Source organism: Schistocerca gregaria, chromosome 8 (genome assembly GCF_023897955.1).
Source record: "Schistocerca gregaria isolate iqSchGreg1 chromosome 8, iqSchGreg1.2, whole genome shotgun sequence".
NCBI classification, from domain to species: Eukaryota; Metazoa; Arthropoda; class Insecta; order Orthoptera; family Acrididae; genus Schistocerca; species Schistocerca gregaria.
In genome coordinates, this window is record NC_064927.1 from 84,079,894 (window position 1) to 84,100,948 (window position 21,055).

The 21,055-nt window shown below is 44.3% G+C and overlaps 1 protein-coding gene across 1 annotated transcript in view; it reads left to right on the top strand.

Annotated features, from left to right (window-relative positions):
• The first annotated feature begins 1,505 nt into the window (after positions 1-1,505).
• The window catches only part of LOC126285290 (fatty acyl-CoA reductase 1-like), a 125,309-nt gene continuing 105,759 nt past the window's right edge, over positions 1,506-21,055 (top strand). Inside the window, exon 1 of the mRNA XM_049984578.1 lies at positions 1,506-1,671. The gene's annotated coding sequence lies outside the window, so the exon portion shown is untranslated. The remainder of the gene's footprint in view (positions 1,672-21,055) is intronic.

Sequence of the window (21,055 nt, forward strand, 5' to 3'; positions counted from 1 at the left end):
GACAAGATCCTTAGAGTTGGGCTGAAATTAAAAATTTCGGTCGCACTACACTATAAAGAGGTCATATTACGCTCAATGCCGTTGCAGCCCGACAAGATCCTTAGAGTTGGGCTGAAAGCAAAAATTGCGGTCTCACTACACTCTAAAGAGGTCATATTACGCTCAATGCCGTTGCAACCCGACAAGATCCTTAGAGTTGGGCTGAAAGCAAAAATTGATGTCGCACTACACTCTAAAGAGGTCAGATTACGCTCAATGCCGTTGCAGCCCGACAACATCCTTAGAGTTGGGCTGAAACGTCCGAGGGTGCCAGGAGTGTCCAAAGTTGTCACAAGGTCATCCTGCCGCTCATCACACTGCGAACTGTCGAAAACGACATCTGGGGGAGGGGACCAAACAGCGAGGCCATCGGTCCCACCGGATTAGCGGATGGAAAAGGTAGTCGGCCGTGCCCTTACGAAGGAACCATCCTAAAATTTGCCTGGAGCGTCTAGGGAAACCTAAATGAGGATGGGCGGACGCGGGTTTGAACCGTAGTCCTCCCGAATGCGAGTCAAGTGTGCTAACCACTGCGCCATCTCACTCGGTGCGAAATTTGAGGGAATCAACGCCCCAAGCGAAAGAGTTTTTTATTGACGGCTTTTACTACGCTTCCTGTGTCCTTTTCTTGTAGATTCTGAGCGACGGTGTGTCTTACCTCAGCCACCCGTAAGAAAACGCTGGACGTTGCGGTTGTGATTCCATCGACAGGCAACAAAAAAAGGGGTGAAATGTGCGTAAAGGAGGATCTGACGACCTCTTCATCGTGTGATACATGTACGGTGGTGCTGAGCAGCGCTTTGGTGAAATTTGATGCCACTACGACATCATTAAGCCACCCCCAAATGACAAAAACTTCTGAACTGTCGCCTGTCGCCGAGCCCGAGGGTAACGTAGCAAGGCCCTACGTTTTTACATCTTTACACAGGATGGTTGTAGACGAATTTCAGTCAAATGCAAACTTATGCGTAGGAATGGCCGACGGTTATGGGATTTCCAAAAAGTGATAAATTTAATTATGTTGCAGTCTAGACTAATTTTGCTTCGATAGAAGCAGCTGCTTTTCGAGATATTCGAGAAAAACATGAAAAAGTCGCCTTTAAACGTCCCCAGCCTCCTCCCACCTCGCCCAACCACCGCCAGGCCCACAACCCATTGATAATTATTTTTAATAAACTGTTAATGACAATCTTCCCCGCTACTTCACAAGCATTTTCGTCGACGCATACTTTTTCGCGTTATGTTCATTTCTCGACTGGAATAACGGGGAAGGGTCGACGCCAGGCTTGCTCGAGTTAACTTTCTGCCGCAGCTTTACTGACCTCGTCCGTGACGTTTACATTGGCACGGCGTAGCCTGACAAGTCCACGCGTCATGGCCAGACTTTCACCGCGTTGCGCGCGCGCCCCGCCACTCTATGCTAATGATAAGCTCCGTGTGATTTACGTCCGGCCGCAGCTGTCAGCTCCGGGCGCGAACGACGGCCGGTGGGGGTAGCGACGGACGAGTCAGTTTGGTCAGTCCTACAGACCGACCCACGACGCAGAAGCAACTCGCGCGCTCTCGTCCGCAGGCAGCTCCGTCAGTGGGACAGGTCGAGAACAACCCTTCTAGTGAGAGCAACGTACCACGGTAAGCTCTTTGATAAATTATCTCTAAGAAAATGAAGCATTCATTGCCGTTGACTCAACGTAGTCTATCTTCACGAGAAGTAAATCAATAATTCCCGTTGGCTCAAGGTACTCATAGCTTTACTAGAAGTAATCCTGATGTGTTTGATGTTTGCTTATGTTCCAATAATTCGCCTGTTCTTTTGATTGTGAAGGTAAATGAAGATGAAAATCACACTTTCACAACTTTCATGTAGTGGTGTTCATTTTTTTAAAAGAATGACAGTAACGTTTTTCGAATTACTAAAAACTGAATTTTATTATTACTCTACGTGTTAAGCTCCATTGCAACTGAATCTTCCTGGCAGATTAAAGCTGTGTGCAGGACCTAGACTCGAACTCGGGACCTTTGTCTTTCGCGGACAAGTGCTCTACCAACTGAGCTACCTAAGCACGACTCACGCCCCCTCCTCACAGCTTAACCTCTGCCAGTGCCTCCTCTCCTACCTTTCCTTCAGGAGTGCTAGTTCTGCATGGTTCGCAGGAGAGCTTCTGCAAAGTTTGGAAAGTAGGAGACGAGGTACTGGCAGAAGTGAAGCTGAGAGGACGGGGCGTGAGTCGTGCTTGGGTAGCCCAGGTGGTAGAGCACTTGCCCGCGAAAGGCAAAGGTCCCGAGTTCGAGTCTAGGTCCTGCACACAGTTTTAATCTGCCAGGAAGTTTCATATCGGCGCACACTCCGCTGCAGAGTGAAAATCTCATTCCATTGCAACTGTTTAGAAAACACTTGTTGTTGCGTTTGTAAATTGTGAAAACTGGCATACCTCCACATTTTTTTTTACCCTTGCTTGACGGTTCTTCAACAGTCTTCCCTACTATGTACATTTCACGGGTTCTCTTGTGCAACAGGTTGAAAAGGGCTATGCAGCTGAAAACTGTTTTGTTGGTGAAAGCAAAATGAAAGAGTATTTTAATCCAAGTACTGGCAGCGAGCGCGGCAGCTTCATTTGGCTGTGCGTCTCATTGCAACTAATATGTTAAATATTAAATAACATCCTAGGATAATTCATATTTGAAGTGCAGAACACAAAGGTACTGATATACCCTTTCTCATTGAGAGATAATTGTTTCATTTTCTTCCTTCGTCCTTCCTTCTTCGTTTGCGTCATCTAAAGACCACACACCAATTTCAATTCTTCCTTCTTTGTTGGTCTTTCTTTTCCTCCAGTATTCCTTCACCTTTTCACTATGTATCCTTTTCTCTCTCCATGTACAATTTTGACCCTGTCTTCTTCTCCCTCCTGCCTTGGAATCCTTCCATTTACAACACTTTCCTCTTGATAATCTCTGTTTCTGTTGAATTTGTTTCTTTGCATATCTTCCCCAACTTCTTGAATCCAGGATATTGTTGACTTCTTGTCCCAAAGATATTTAAAAATGTGTTTGGCTAACCTGTTGCTGTTCATTTTGTATAAGTGTCCAAAAAATAGCGGTCGCCTCTTTCGTCGTGTCTCATTTATGTTTTCTATGTTGCGATAAGCTTCTTCATTGCTTCTTAATTTCTATACCTCTGTATTTTTGGTGGTCCATGTATTTTTCGAATGATTTTTCGTTTTAGCACTTCTAGTTTGTGTAATTTGTAGCTCTGAACTAAACGTTCACTTGCATAAAGACATTCTGGTTTTGCTACCGTGTTGTAGTGCTGTATCTTCAAATTTTTAGACAGCCATCTTTTGTTGTAGACATTCCTAGTTTTTCCATAAGCTCTCTCCATTTTATGTACTCTTTCTTTTACAGCGAATTTTTCTAAGCCATTTTCTTGAATAATTTCTCCCAAATATTTAAATTTATTTACTTTCTTTATCTGGCCAATATCTTTTTCTAGGCATTCCGGAACATTTCTTCATATTTGTCAAAAATTTTGTTTTTTCTACAGATATTCTTAAACCCTCTTTGTTGCCTATTTCTTCCAAGAGATTGATTTATATTCCAACACTTGTTAGGTTTTCAGAAAGAATGGCAAAGTCATCCGCAAATGATAAACAGTGAAGTTCAATACATTTGTTTTTAGTTCCCAGTCTGATTGGTGATAGATTCTGTTCTATTAGTTTTTGTTTGCATTCTCTTACTACTTTCCCCTAGTATGCAGTTAAAGAGGAGTGGAGACAGGCTATCACCTTGCCTTACACTTGTTTTTATGTTGAATGCCTTCGAAATTTCACCCCGAAACTTTACTTTTTATGTGTCTGTGAGCGTTTCACGAATAAGGTTCGCTAATTTAGATTTAATGCCAAATTCTTTGATCGCTTTATCTAATCTTTCCCTATAAACCAAGTCAAATGCCTTTTCAAAATCTATAAACGTTACAAGCGTATCTTTGTAAAACTGTGACGAATTATGGAGTTTAGGTTGAAAATCTGTTCTGAGCAAGATCTACTCTTTCTAAATCCACTCTGATATTCTCCCAAATGGCTATCAAGTGTTGCTTCTACCTTGTTTACTAGTATTGTTGCAAATATTTTATAACCCACTGCCAATAAATATATATCTCTGTAGTTATTTACATTTTGCTTATCACCGTTCTTATGCAAGCAATGGATGAGACACACTTTCGAGTCTTCTGGTGTCTTTTCAGTTTATCATATTTCTTCGGCAGACCGCAGTGGCCGAGCGGTTCTAGGCGCTTCAGTCTGGACCCGCACGACCGCTACGGTCGCAAAAAAATGGCTCTGAGCACTATGGGACTCAACTGCTGCGGTCATTAGTCCCCTAGAACTTAGAACTACTTAAACCAACTAACCTAAGGACATCACATACATCCATGCCCGAGGCAGGATTCGAACCTGCAACCGTAGCAGTCGCACGGTTCCGGACTGCGCGCCTAGAACCGCGAGACCATCGCGGCCGGCGCTACGCTCGCAGGTTCGAATCCTGCCTCGGGTATGAATGTGTGTGATGTCCTTAGATTAGTTAGGTGTAATTGGTTCTACGTTCTAGGGGACTGATGACCTCAGATGTTAAGTCCCATAGTGCTCGGAGCCATTTGAACCATATTTGTTCAAACAAGAGCTGAAGGTTAGTTATGATCTTTGTTTGAGTCCATTTAATAAGTTCAGCTGTAACAGCCTCTACTGCACTGGCTTTGTTGTTCTTCAGGTACGTACTGATTTTTTAATTTCTTCAGCTGAAGGTGGTGGATCTGCTTCTGTATTTTCATGGAGATCTGGAAATTCTATCTTACAGTTTGGTTCTTCACAATTCAATAATTTTTCATAGTACTTTCTTAGTATTTCACAGTTCTGGCTGTTGTTTACCATCTGTCAAGCAAGTACTTGGAGATCCGTAGCCCTTTAGATGACTTTTAAACTTCTGTTGGAAATTCTGGGAGTTATTTTTTACAAAGTTATTTTTTACAAGAAGTAATGTAAAGCCAACATTCCCGTTGGCTCAAGGCTCTCATAGCTTTATTGGAAGTTATGTTTTTATGTCAAGGAGCTGTGGTTTCTCAAAAGATGTTGTAACAGTATTATTGTTGCTGTTTTTCCTTTGCATTTTAAATTCGTCAAGGAGTTCAGGCTTCTCAGAACATTTCAGTTTCTTCGACTGTTTTGTTCTTTCTGTAACTGCTTCTTCACAGATTACATTCCACCAGATCTTCTTCTTAATTTTTGTTGTTCCAAACACTTTTTCGCTGCCCTGTTGATTTCGTTCGATATTTCTTCCCATTTCCCTGATTTAGTTACTTTCATTTCTTCCTGTAAACTTTTTACTATCTCTTTGGTGATGTTGAGCCTGTCTGTATTACATTTAATTAATTTTTGCTTTCGCTTTTGGTTTTTTTTGTTTTTTGTTTTTTTGCTGAGAAGTTTCAGTTTAATTTTAGTAAGGTAATGATGAGAATCAAATTCCCTGCATCTTGCTACTTTGAGATTCATGATTTCTTTAAAATTGAATTTAGATATAGCCACCTTATCTAACTGGAACTATCCTAGCAATGGATTTGAAGAGATCCATGTTTTTGCCTTCCTTGTAATTTTTTGAAGAAGGCTGACACTACCTTCAACTGAAATATTCTACAAAGACTGATTAGTCTTGTGCCATTCTTCTTTCTTATTTTATGGGCTGGATAATATCGTACTACTTTTCGAAACCATTTTTCCCTCCCTATTTGCGCATTAAAATCCCCCATTAGTATAACAACATTTGAGTTTGGAATTTTTGATATTTCTTCTTCTACAAGTTCCCAGAATGCTTGTACTTTACTCATTTATTACATGTTATTATTATTATTATTATTATTATTATTATTATTATTTGGTTTTCGTTTGACGAGATAGCGTGTTACTCTTTGTTCGCACAGGGTTACTAGCTGAAAGTTTCATTTAAAAAAAAAAAAAAAAAAGAATGGAAAAATGTAAACTAACCTTAAGCAAGCATCTACCATGTCTATTGTGTGAGGCACATTGACTACTGAGATTTTTTTCTTTTTTATTATTATGTAGTTACATCAGGGTCATATTTATAAGGAGCCATTAAAAAGTTTCCGTTCGCAGGTCGTACAGTCCAGAATCGGTATTTTGATCAGGCAAAATCTTGGTGAGCATTGAGGCAATCATCCCACCGGCGCACCAAGTTGAAGATACCCGTTTGGTCAAACACCGTGAAGAAGTCCTTAACTGCCTGATGCACATCCTTGTCCGACAGAAATCGTGGACCCCCCAAGGCGAACGCATAATAATCGCATCGGGAATGATGAGAGGTTGATCGAGCGTCCCACATTTGAGTTGGCGTAACATTGTGTTACAACATTTGCGATATGGGGTGGTTCTCTGCCATGAAGCAGCAACCTTGGCGCACCATTCCACAACGGTGATTTGGCAGACATGCTGCCCCGTAAACAGTCTTCACTTTCTCCCAGTGTTTGTCCTCCGGTAGGCAAGAAAAGAATAACAGCTCGTTGGTCCCATTTGGACGTGCTTTGTAACAACGTCGCCATAGGTCACGTTTCCGTATTTAGCGTATGGCTGGGGAAGAGAAACAACTGAGAGGTTTGAAGCAAATAATTCACCAGGTGCGTATGGAACCCAATTAGGTTTTACAAAGATTGGCCCATTAATTAGCCTTAACTTACCGTGGAATCCCACCCTCAGCATAAGAGTCCCACGTGACTGGCAAAAAGCGCAGGTAACTAGAGTATATAAGAAGGGTAAAAAACGGACCTGCAGAATTACAGACCAATATCAATAACTTCGGTTTGCTAGAGAGTCCTCGAACATACTCTCAGTTCGAATATATGTCCGTCTTGAGTCGAGGACGCTTATATAAACGAATCAGCATGGTTTTAGAAGGCATAGGTCATATGAAACTCAACTTGCCCTTTTATCACATGATATATTATGAACTATGAACGGAGGCCAACAGGCTGATTCCATATTTCTAGATTTCCGAAAAACATTTGAGTCTGTGCCCCATCGCAAACTGTTAACGAAGGTACCAACATATGGAATAAGTTCACAGATATATGACTCGAAGACTTCTTAACTTAAAGAACGCAGTATGTTGTCATTGACTTCGAGTATTCATCAGAGACAAGGGTATAGTCAGGAGTGGCCCAGAGAAATGAGATGGGATCGCTGTTGTTCTCTATACACATAAATGATTTGGATGACAGAGTGGACAGCAATCTGCGGTTGATTGCTCTGGTGATGCTGTGGTGTGTGGTAAGGTGTCGAAGTTGAATGACTGTAGAAAGATACGACTTAGACAAAATTTCTAGTTGGTGTGATGAATGGCAGCTAGCCCTAAATGTGGCAAAATGTAAGCTAATGCGGATGATTAGGAAGCAGAAACTTGTAATGTTCGGATACAGTATCACTAGTGTCCAGCTTGACGCAGTCAAGTTGTTTAAATATCTGGCAGTAACGTTGCAAAGATGTATGAAATGAAATGAGCATGTGAGAACTGTGGTAGGGAAGTGGAATGGTGGACTTCGATTTATTGGGAGATTTTAGGAAAGAGTGGTTCACCTATAAAGGAGACCGCATATAGCACGCTGGTGCGACCTTTTGTTGAGTACTGCTAGAGAGTTTGGGATTCGTGCCAGGTCGGGCAGAGGCAGGTTGCAATATTTATTACCGGTAGCTTCGAACAAAACCCAAGTATCACGGAGATGCTTCGCGAACTCAAATGGGAATTCCTGGAGGGAAGGCGACTTTCTTTTGGAGAAGCACCATTGAGAAAATTTAGAGGACCGGAATTTGAAGCTGACTGCCACACGATTCTAGTGCCACCAACAAACATTCCGCTTAAAACAAGATACGAGAAATTAGGGCTCATACAGAGGCATATAGACAGCCGGTTTTCTCTCGCTCTATTTGCGACCGGAACAGGAATGGAAACGTAATGATACAGGATACACTCTGCCACGCACTGTTCGTTGGCTTTCGGTGTATCGTATGTAGATGTAGAAGTATTGTAAAAGAGATCGACACTATTGTTTCAATGAAACCGTGATAGTATTCGACTTAAGTAATTTAGGGTAATCACAGATAACCTAAATATTTCAAATAATAATCCATTTTTCTACCACTGTGACAGCTTTTCCGATACTATGCTCCTATTAAAACGTGTAGCAACATTGGCAGAACGTATAGTTGCTAGCTGATGAAGCTTACAAAAATCAACCATAATTCTTGTTAAAAGGGTAGCCCAGAAAGTAATGCACCACATTTCTTTTTCAGTCGAAAACAATGCTACGAATGCGAAACGTCATGTATCTATTATTTGATGTCTCCTGAGTGAGAGCGACAAGTTTCCGTCACTTCCGGTATATAGGATAGCTGCAAGACAGTTTCAAAATTGCGTCTGTAGGTGATGTACGCTGCAAACAATATCCTGTCATTGAATTTCTCACTGAAGAGAAAGAAAACGCTTGTGCTGTGTCTATGGAGCATCTGCTGTCTACAGAAGTACAGTTAGTCGCTGAGCAAAGGGAGTAAAGTCATCAGAAGGAGCTCCACTGTTTGCATTGGTCAGGGAAACCATCCACAGCCGTCACCCCTGTCAGCCCTGATCTAGCCCCTCGGCCTTCCACTTGTTTAGGCCATCAAAGGACGCTGTTCGTGGAAGACATTTTGAGGGCGAGGAGGATGTGATTTCCACAGTAAAGCACTGTCTCCGCATCCAGGACAAGTATTGGTACTGACAGGGCATACACGCCCTTGTTTCGCTCTTGAGGAAGGTGATAGAACGGGATAGAGATTACGTGGAAAAATAGGGTACGTAGATAAAACACCATTCTTTCGTGAGTGTAATTCTCATTATGTTCAATACTTTCTGCGCAAACCAGGTGAAATTTAAAGAAAAAATAATAAGCGACATACTAGTAAAGTACAGCAGTGTGATTTCCTTTTTCCCTTTACAGCAGAAATTTATGTACACTCTAACAGAAAAACTAAACGACGAACCACGAAAGAACAATTCGAATGGGACGGAAATCGCTAGATGTCATGTATATGTACACTCCTGGAAATTGAAATAAGAACACCTTGAATTCATTGTCGCAGGAAGGGGAAACTTTATTGACACATTCCTGGGGTCAGATACATCACATGATCACACTGACAGAACCACAGGCACATAGACACAGGCAACAGAGCATGCACAATGTCGGCACTAGTACAGTGTATATCCACCTTTCGCAGCAATGCAGGCTGCTATTCTCCCATGGAGACGATCGTAGAGATGCTGGATGTAGTCCTGTGGAACGGCTTGCCATGCCATTTCCACCTTGCGCCTCAGTTGGACCAGCGTTCGTGCTGGACGTGCAGACCGCGTGAGACGACGCTTCATCCAGTCCCAAACATGCTCAATGGGGGACAGATCTGGAGATCTTGCTGGCCAGGGTAGTTGACTTACACCTTCTAGAGCACGTTGGGTGGCACGGGATACATGCGGACGTGCATTGTCCTGTTGGAACAGCAAGTTCCCTTGCCGGTCTAGGAATGGTAGAACGATGGGTTCGATGACGGTTTGGATGTACCGTGCACTATTCAGTGTCCCCTCGACGATCACCAGAGGTGTACGGCCAGTGTAGGAGATCGCTCCCCACACCATGATGCCGGGTGTTGGCCCTGTGTGCCTCTGTCGTATGCAGTCCTGATTGTGGCGCTCACCTGCACGGCGCCAAACACGCATACGACCATCATTGGCACCAAGGCAGAAGCGACTCTCATCGCTGAAGACGACACGTCTCCATTCGTCCCTCCATTCACGCCTGTCGCGACTCCACGAGGCGGGCTGCACGATGTTTTGGCGTGAGCGGAAGACGGCCTAACGGTGTGCGGGACCGTAGTCCAGCTTCATGGAGACGGTTGCGAATGGTCCTCGCCGATACCCCAGGAGCAACAGTGTCCCTAATTTGCTGGGAAGTGGCGGTGCGGTCCCCTACGGCACTGCGTAGAATCCTACGGTCTTGGCGTGCATCCGTGCGTCGCTGCGGTCCGGTCCCAGGTCGACGGTCACGTGCACCTTCCGCCGACCACTGGCGACAACATCGATGTACTGTGGAGACCTCACGCCCCACGTGTTGAGCAATTCGGCGGTACGTCCACCCGGCCTCCCGCATGCCCACTATACGCCCTCGCTCAAAGTCCGTCAACTGCACATACGGTTACGTCCACGCTTTCGCGGCATGCTACCAGTGTTATAGACTGCGATGGAGCTCCGTATGCCACGGCAAACTGGCTGACACTGACGGCGGCGGTTCACAAATACTGCGCAGCTAGCGCCATTCGACGGCCAACACCGCGGTTCCTGGTGTGTTCGCTGTTCCGTGCGTGTGATCATTGCTTGTACAGCCCTCTCGCAGTGTATGATGGGTCTGACACACCGGTGACAATGTGTTCTTTTTTCCATTTCCTGGAGTGTATATAGTGATGGGAACAGCCGAATGAAGACAATCAGTTCAGTCGGACGTTGGAAAACAGCCGACTCGTTAAGTAGTAGTTTTACGTATCGATTGAATTTACTATCCAGTTGTTTCTTTCAGGTAAAATCAGTCTCTGGAAACAACCGAATGAAAACGGTCGACACGTTCCGGTGCTGTTCTGCGTACCGACTAATTCATTCTTTCGTTTAAAGTGAAACGAGTCTTCAGTTGTTCTGTGAGCTGAAGCACGTATTCATTCCTTCATTCAACTATTTAGTGGTTTTTCTGGTTGCTCTCAAACTTCAGCTGTTTTTTATCAACAATTAGACAGACACTAGTCGCATTTAGTTTATATCCGATTCCAGTAGGTAACGAGCTACTAGACAGTTAATTTCGAGGATGTTCTTACTAATTAGTGTTTTGATGTTTGTTGGCAAGCGAATCCGCAATTTTTCGAATTTTTTCCACAGTTTATTTTGGTGTGGAGTATACTAAAAAGATCCCAAGTCGCTGTGGTTAAGATCTATGTCCTCTTCTGGGTGTTCGCTGCATTTGGGAGTCTGTGACTCGGATGCTACAGACGGTTGCAGGGAAACATGCTTGTCGCAACCTTATTTGAATTATTGTTACTCGGCCTCGCAGTCTCATAAGACAGTGCGCTGGACTGAAGCGAAGCCCTTTCCCCTCCTGCGATATTCGCCACTGATGTTCCCATTGCTCGTAGCCTCTTTTCTTGAAACGTGCAGAAAGTCGAAAAATGGGAGTTCCCCCCCCCCCCCTCCCCTTTTGATGTTGCCTTTCGTAAAGCCATATGTTACTTTATTGTCCCGATTATATAAGTGCCCCTTAAATTACTCTACATGGTGGTTATTTTTGGGTTTCATTAATTCCACTGGCCTACAATAATCCAAAATGAATATATATTTCATTGAGACTTGTTATGTGATACTCGGCTAGAAAGATGCTTTTCATCGACTCCTATTCATAACGCTAAAATGAAAGCGTACAAAAAATAAAAAGCTGCTACGTAGTGTAGCACTGATGGAAGACGGGGAGGCAAGCAAGACTCTTTTAGCCAGCTCGGTTTGGGTACATCTTGGCCCGGAAGGGAGTAAAACAGCTTGCCTGTTCTGTCGACAGCGTGCTGTGGCTTGCCTTTCCGGATAACAGGTAAGCAAGGGCAGGTTAAAAGTGGAACGTGTACACCTCTGGTCCGCTTCGTCTACCGAGTGGAGAGCGGTGTTAACAATGTTCGTACTGTCTTGAAGAAGCATACACTTTCGTATCTGTACTTTGATGGCATCCAGAAATCGCACAGTGGGCACCCCCCCCCCCCCCCCTCCATCTCAACCCTCGCTCTTTTTGAGGGGTCGACTGAGCACTTGCAGGCAAACTACTGCAGTAAGCGCAGGCCGGAGCAACTTCTCCTCGAGGCGAACCAGTCGCTGGCCCGAGTAGGCACACAGCTTCGCTGCGGCGCTCTCGCACGGTGTTCTGGTTGACACTGCTAGAGCTCCTATATAACAGGCCGAATCGTCCGCCATTTTTCCCCAGTCTGAGGATGCGGCAATGTTTCCGTTGTGGGTGGTTAACCTACTCACGAACTTTTTACAATATTTCCTATAATATATTTGACATTGCATGTACTGAACAGTAACTCATGTATATAGAGATATTTAAAACGACCTTTCGATACAACAAAAAAATTAAAATGTAGGCCTGGAACTTGCGAGGTAATTTGTAAATATTAAATTTAACGAATTCGTCATCAATGTCTTTAAATATGAGTGTTGTGCAATAACAACATGTACCTATTTTTTTATCCATAAGTAGATAATTTAAGAAATGCGTCATTTTTTTACAAAGGAGGGTAAGCATAGTTTGTTACAATGAAAAGAATTTTTATTAGCCGCCAGGTAAGCCGAGAGCGCTAATGTGCTGCTTCCTGGACTCGGGTAGGCGCGCCGTCCCCGGATCGAATCCGCCCAGCGGATTAACGACAAAGGGCTGGTGTGCTGGCCAACCTGGATGTAGCTTTTAGGCGGTTTTACACATTCCACTAGATGAATACCGATTGGTTCCCACGTCCCGCCTCAGTTACACGCCTCACAGACATTTGAAAAACGTTCGCACTATTTCATGATTTACACTGGACCCAAACAGCTGGGGTACGCTAATTCCATCCTGGGGGGGTGTGTGGACGCTACAGGAAGGGCACCCATTCACCCCTTAAAATTAACCATGCCAAATCCGACCTTAAACGTGCCGACCCTATGCAAAATGTGGGACAAAGGAATTAGCAAAAGAAGAAGAAGAAAAGTTTTTATTAATAGTTTCATCCATAATTTAATCGGTATTCACTTTGAGTACTTCATGAGTTGTTTGTTGTATTGAGGTAAAAACTTTATACTTTGAAGATTATGTTACTTGTGCAGGTTCCCTCGCAATGAGCCAGCCACCATACAAATATCTTAATCGTCACTCATATTACCGTACTTCTGTAGGAAATGTTTTTTTTTCAGTTCGTGTAGGCGTGTTTATGATAACGACGTATAAATACATCACAAGTAATCCTCACCACTTTGCCAGTTGCTAAAATATCCTCGGAATCGAAAAATTTTGAGACAAACAGCTTCAGTATAGCTTTCGAATGGGGAAGAAACGCAACTGTATACAACTCGTACAATGTTTATAAGTACTTTTATTAATTTATATACATAGAAAAGCCAAAGAAACTGGTACACCTGCCTAATATCGTGTAGGGTTCCTGCGAGCACGCAGAAGTGAAGCAACACGACTTGGCCTGGACTCGACTAATGCTGAAGTAGTGCTGGAGGGAATTGACACCATGAATCCTGCAGAGCTATACATAAATACAGTACGTTCAAGGCATCTCAGATATGCTCAATAATGTTCATGTCTGGAGAGTTGGTGGACAGCGGAAATGTTTAATCTCAGAAAAGTGTTCCTGCGTTCCTGGAGCCACTCTGTAGCAATTCTGGACGTGTGGTGTGTCGCATTGTCCTGCTGGAACCCCCCATTCGACATCAATGGCTACAGGTGAACAGACATTTGATAAATAACGTGATATGGACTGAAGAATCTAGCTTCACTCGTGAACGTATTTTCAGCCTCCACGACAGCCATTACTGTTCGCAACACAACCCACATGCAATCCATGCAGGGGGTTTTCGGGCATGCGTTGTCATACACCTGTGGGCTGGAAGCGTGGAAGGATGCTTTTTGGCTCTTACGTATTGTTGGACTAGTTGACTGCTCCCCTGTATCGTAATTGTCCTTACAATACTTTTTCTGACGCATTAGAAAACGTTCCATTGGTGTTCAGCGATAGCTGGGGTTTCAGTATGATAAGGCGCTGTTACACTTTGGAAGGAATTTGCGTAATTCTTTAAATGAAGCGTATCCAGGGAAATGGATGGTTGCGGTGGTCTCATGATCTGGCTTCCATGTTCCCTGGGATCTTAAATCACTTAAAGGGAGAAGTTTATAGTACCCCAGTCGTGGATGTACACGGCCTAATAGCTCGCGTGCATGTTAGTGTGTTGCATAGGGTCCAGCAAAGTATGATGTTTGTGAACGCAGGGTGGTCGCTTTGAACATCATGTTTAAAGCGAACGTTGCTCGTGCTTGTACGTACTGGTTCTGTAAATACAAGCGTGGACATCAAACATACACAATGGAATTGTTGTGCGTAGCATAACGAGCAATCTTATGCAGTCTACCTGTTGAATGGAAACTTTACCCACTATTATTTTCTATTCTGTTTATTTGTGTCATGGACGAAACAAAATGGTCGTTTATGTCTGTCAGAAGCAAATGTTAAGTCTTAGTATTCAAATAAAGGTAATGTAACACAGGATACCGCATTGTGAATGCTTTAACTGCTAGCAACAAAAAATAAAAAATAAAATTAGATAAAGGTAAGCAACAACGCGACTCGAGCATCGGAGATTGTATATCCATTTCTTATACCACTGCATCGTCTAACTATTTTTTTTAAATATGAATTACCAAAGGTTTACCTATCAGGCTGGGCGCATACTACACCTTTTTTGTGCGTGGGAAGGAATGGATGGAAGTACAGGGACGGCAGAGCCTACTATATATTGTGTGTGTGTGTGTGTGTGTGTGTGTGTGTGTGTGTGTGTGTGTTTCGTACTCGATGCAGAAGAGTCCAGCGGTTCTCTCCTTACGTTTCACTATACAGGCAAGACTTCATGCATTTCGTATGTTATTCAGCCGATAATCAATCGTTTTCTTGTCAGCTCAGTCAGTGGGTATCTTCTCCTACCAGATGATCCAGCTGCGTAGAGGATCGGGAAGGGCGCTCCCTAAGTGATTAGAAAAATGTTGCCTATATTTTGGGTTCCGTACAATCGTTCAGTGTAGGTACATCATAAAGTTCAATAGATTTTTAGGTCCGCCATGAAATAAATATTGCATCGCGTGCCACGAACCCATGTGACTGCGTTGATTTTGGAGCGCGAAACCACAGTTCACCCGGAAAATGTGTTTCAGTTTGAAACCGCGCGACCGCTACGGTCGCAGGTTCGAATCCTGCCTCGGGCATGGATGTGTGTGATGTCCGTAGGTTAGTTAGGTTTAAGTACTTCTAAGTTCTACGGAACTGATGACCTCAGCTGTTAAGACCCGTAATGCTCAGAGCCTTTGAACCGGAAAAAGTAGAAGAATAGATGTCATATGAACGCGTAGCAAATACGGCATAATTTGTCGCACCAAGTGCCACACGTCTTCTACCGCGCTAAATCTAAGACGGTGTTCGTCCGTGCCTGGTACTCCGCAGTAGCCCGCATCTAGTGGTCGTGCGGTAGTGTTCTCGCTTCCCACGCCCGGGTTCCCGGGTTCGATTCCCGGCGGGGTCAGGGATTTTCTCTGCCTCGTGATGGCTGGGTGTTGTGTGATGTCCTTAGGTTAGTTAGGTTTAAGTAGTTCTAAGTTCTTGGGGACTGATGACCATAGATGTTAAGTTCCATAGTGGTCAAAGCCATTTGAACCATACTCCGCAGTCTGCACAAAGAGGCGAGTCCGCCACATTTGTCTCGTAGAGGCGTGACCGGATGGTCTGTTTACCATTGACTGTGGTATACCACGCTGATCGGACGTCTGTATCAACCAGTTCAATCGCCACACTACCTTCCATGGCCTCCACGACATCTGCTGGACGCCGCTGCTGCGATATATCTCCCGTGCCGTTGTCCGTTTCGTCCGTGGTACTGCGATACGAGCATAACTGTGTCGAATGTAAAAATTCCAGAAGTAGAGGAAAGTTGGGGGTACGTCCTGCGTCATCAGTGGGTGCGTAATGGAGGGCGGAACTAAAGTGTCCAGCACCAAACTTGTCAAATTTTCCGGGCAGTGGCGCCACAGCTTGATGTGCGAGTCGACAAACAGGGCCACCGCTCTGTCGTGGACATGGACCAGGGCAAGACTTTGGAGAGCATGCCTGTATTGACGCAGGCCCCAAATTCCGCTAATAGGCGTGGAGACATCAGCAACGATATTGGAAGCACACGCACTATGTGTGGAAGGCGCGATGCTAGGTAAACATTGACGAGTTGTGTCCTTTGAAGAATGTCGAGGTTCCGCAGGCGAAAGTTGAAAATCTGGACCCGAATTAGTTGTAATAAACGGCGCTAATTAAGGGCCACAGTGTGCCGTACGTCCTCGTGAAACTCTACTCTGAGACATCTGACAGTGACACTAAGTTGTAGGGGGTCGACACACGCAGGGGTCATCACGTCTATGTTCACGCCGACCGATTTGGTGATGCTGAGGTAGAGACAGCTGCCTGAAGCCACACCGTGTGTGGTAATCCATTCTAGTGCGCTCGTTACATCGTCGCGATTGCGTAGCACGAGAACCAGGTCGTCTGCATATGCTGTAAAGCGAAATATGTGTCTGGTATGTCGTTGACGGAGGCCTCAGAGGGGAGGTTCCAGGGCCAGAGCATAGAGTGAGATCGACAGGGGGCAGCTTTGACGCACCGATCTGGAAGGACTGAGTGAGACTTCCATTTACGAGCACCTTGGAGGTCGCCCCTCGGAGAAGGCGCATCACGATGTCTGTGAGTTGCTGTGGGTACTGCATGTCTGAAGGAACGGAGGTCAGGTACGCATGATCACCATCAAAAGCTTGGCTAAAGTGAAGTGATGCCATCGCTCCCGGGATTCGGCGTGCCTCGCTAGTGCGATTTTGTCACGATATAAGTGCTAATACCCCCTAAGGAAGCCTGATCTGCTGAGATGACGTGAGACAGGATCGGTCGTATACATTAACTCAGATAGCACATGGTATTACGATGTACACTTTGAAACAAAGTAAAGATTTTTCTTGATTTTTATGCCTCTTTGTCTAAAGATGTTTCTGTAATCATATCAATTACATACATAGTATATGAGAACACCCTAGCTTTATTCATTAGGAATACGTCATCATCATGAGTCGTTGTGCACGTTGTGACCCCATGAACCAGACGTCTCCATCCCGGACAGTTGCCAGCTTCTCTTAGTGCCTGCTGAAGAGGTTGTACGGAGATAATCTTGATTTGATCTAGCCATCTGGTCACTGCTCTTCTCTTGGCCTCGTACCCTCAATCTTTCCTTGCAAAATTATTTTCTCCAGATTTTCTCCGTCTCTTCTCACAATATGGTCAAAGAACTGGAGAATTTTTTCGGTGAATCGAAAAGAAAGTCGTCTGGAGATATCGAGTTGTTCAATAAAGGACACATTTGTTCATTTTCGGTCCATTGTATGCGTAGCATCCTACACCAGCACCAAAGCTCAAACGCATCAGAGCGCAGTTTGTCTCTAGCCTTGAGAGTCCATGTTTTGCAGCCATAAAAGAAGACAGAAAACACGAGTGTTTGAAGTAGCCGGATCGTTGTGCTATTTGTTATTGCTCTGGTCTGCCAGATCTTGGTGAGCTTCTTCATAGCCACTCGCCCTATCTCATCTTCACAACTTTCCGTGCTGTAGATGGTTGACGCAAAACAGAGGAAGGAATGCATGACTTCCAGGTCCTTTAATCGTCCTGTGAGATGGATCTGTTCTTCTCGATCAATTATCGTAGCCTGTGAAATAGTCAGAGTATAATGTTCAACACATAGCCCAAGGAGTAAAGTTTTTCGCAGTGTGTTGTATGCTCTGATTATTCCCGAGAATGCAGCCGGAGAAATTCGTCAAAACCTCCAATATTTCCAGACTGCAGTGCCTAGAACCGCTCGACCACACCGGCCGGCTTTCTTTCAACTCTTTAGATCAATCCTATCTACAGTACTCCAGAGGAGAAAGGAAAAGCGTTGTGTAAGTAGGATCTTTAGCACAGCTGTTAAATTTTCTAAGTGTTCTACCAATAAATAGAAATGTTTTTTTTGTTTCCCACACAAGGTTATCCATGTGATAGTTGCAATTTACGTTATTATTAATCTGTAAGTATGTAGTGGAATTTACAACCTTTAGATTTGTGTTTTTTATCTCGTAAAACGAAATTTAGCGGATTCTTTTTAGCACTCATGTGGATGGCTTCAGACATTTAATTATTTAGAGTCATTTGCCGTTTTTCTCACAGTACTAATATCTTGTCTAAGTCGTTTTCTAACTTGTTTTAATCATCTGATGACATTATAAGAATGTAAATCTCAATATAATCTGCAAACAATCTAAGAGGGCTTCTCAGTATCTCATAAACCGTTTATTAGGTCAGGAACAGAGGAGCGTCTACAACACATCCTTGCAAGCGCCAGGTCTCACTTGTGTTTCAATGATTTTCCGTCGATTACTGCAGGAAATCACGAATCCAATCCCTCAACTAAGAAGATACTCCTTAGGCACGCAATTTAATTAAAGTTGCTTGCGAGGAACTTCACGTGTATTGCTGACATATGCATTTGGAAATCACAATGAAACGTTTACAGATACATACTCAGAGCTATACTGCTACATCAACATCTGAATGAATAATTCGGCGGCTCTGTGAATGAAACTGCATCGTTGCGAAATATGGCAACAGTGTAGCATGTGGGAGAGAGATTCCCGCAGTCTAGTTTGTAAATCATGGCTATCCACTCGGTAAGAGAATGAATCGTATTGACTGCTAGCAGTTAATAGTGGTGGATGCGAGAACGGCTGAAGAAAGGACCGCCATCCTACATGAAGCAAACTATGGTTCGGCATATTAAGCTAACAGAATATGGGAAGATTAAATTCGACTGGGAAAAATTATGACGATAAAAAATTATGATCATTGTTCAATGAAGAGCCCTCGTAGGTTTAATAAAATCGAAGCATTAATGACAAATATTGCTAAATTGAACAATATCTATGAAAAATATTGCATTCAAAAATTTAAATGTGTCATTGTAAGTTTAGTAAATAAATCTCAAAACATATGAACTTTCTAAAAAAATGAAAGTGAAACAAAATCTGTATTGTATTATTTATTGGTTTCATATATGGTTTATATGTAGTTTATATATTGGTTTTATTATGATATAGCTGATCAATGGAATGAGGATGCAGAAGAAAATGAAAACCCCTGCATTAAAGACAAATAATATGTTTAAACAGGACATGTGGGCTGAAATAAAAAAAGTACCAAGACAATTTCTCCATTGGCAAACGATTCCGGACTAGTCCTCTATTCGGATCTCTCAGAGCAGACTAGTACCAGGGAGGTGACCAAGAGAAAAAAGATTGAATAGCCAGCGAGAGGACAATAATCTATGACTCAGCGTGTGGAATGTCAGATGTTTGAACATGATAGGGAAGATAGAAAATCTGGAAAGCGCAGTGCTGAGGCACAGCCTAGATATAGTATGGATCAGGGAAGTTAAGAGGAAAAAAGGTAAGAGTTTTGGGTCACCCCTGAGTATAAGGTAATATTGTAACACACCACTCGTTGCTTGTCTCGATTTTGCGTGTATTCGATAATGTTAGATATAAATGTCGCCCTGTCACGCTAATTAATCTGCAGTGATAGTTTTGACGATAAATCACATCTATTTTCAATTCCAAACATGAACCGTAACGAACACTTAGGGGGTTCAATTATATCAGACAATTACAGGGAAATAAAGTAAAGCAAAGGGTGAATTCAGGATCAAACTACTGAAAGTAAAAGATCTAGCAGCTTCAGACCGCTGCCGAAGAAAAAAATAAACGAACCATTTACAAATTACCCTCCTAGCTGGGATTGACAGTGAATTGTGTCAAAATCAGTACAAAACGCGATCTCTCATAAATTGGCTGACCGACTGACATCGACGCAAAACGAAAAATAAGAAGAATCACTACACCCCAAAGCACCACGCTCCATCGCAGTCTTTAACACTGGTAGCATGCCGCGACAGCGTGGACGTGAACCGTATGTGTAGTTGACGGACTTTGAGCGAGGGCGTATAGTGGGCATGCGGGAGGCCGGGTGGACGTACCGCCGAATTGCTCAACACGTGGGGCGTGAGGTCTCCACAGTACATCGATGTTGTCGCCAGTGGTCGGCGGAAGGTGCACGTGCCCGTCGACCTGGGACCGGACCGCAGCGACGCACGGATGAACGCCAAGACCGTAGGATCCTACGCAGTGCCGTAGGGGACCGCATCGCCACTTTCCAGCAAATTAGGGACACTGTTGCTCCTGGGGTATCGGCGAGGACCATTCGCAACCGTCTCCATGAAGCTGGGCTACGGTCCCGCACACCGTTAGGCCGTCTTCCGCTCACGCCCCAACATCGTGCAGCCCGCCTCCAGTGGTGTCGCGACAGCCGTGAATGGAGGGACGAATGGAGACGTGTCGTCTTCAGCGATGAGAGTCGCTTCTGCCTTGGTGCCAATGATGGTCGTATGCGTGTTTGGCGCCGTGCAGGTGAGCTTCACAATCAGGACTGCATACGACCGAGGCCCACAGGGCCAACACCCGGTATCATTGTGTGGGGAGCGATCTCCTACACTCACCTCTGGTGATCGTCGAGGGGACACTGAATAGTGCACAGTACATCCAAACCGTCATCGAACCCATCGTTCTACCATTCCTAGACCGGCAAGGGAACTTGCTGTTCCAACAGGACAATGCACGTCCGCATGTATCCCGTGCCACCCAACGTGCTCTAGAAGGTGTAAGTCAACTACCCTGGCCAGCAAGATCTCCGGATCTGTCCCCCATTGAGCATGTTTGGGACTGGATGAAGCGTCGTCTCACGCGGTCTGCACGTCCAGCACGAACGCTGGTCCAACTGAGGCGCCAGGTGGAAATGGCATGTCAAGCCGTTCCACAGGACTACATCCAGCATCTCTACGATCGTCTCCATGGGAGAATAGCAGCCTGCATTGCTGCGAAAGGTGGATATACACTGTACTAGTGCCGACATTGTGCATGCTCTGTTGCCTGTGTCTATGTACCTGTTGTTCTGTCAGTGTGATCATGTGATGTATCTGACCCCAGGAA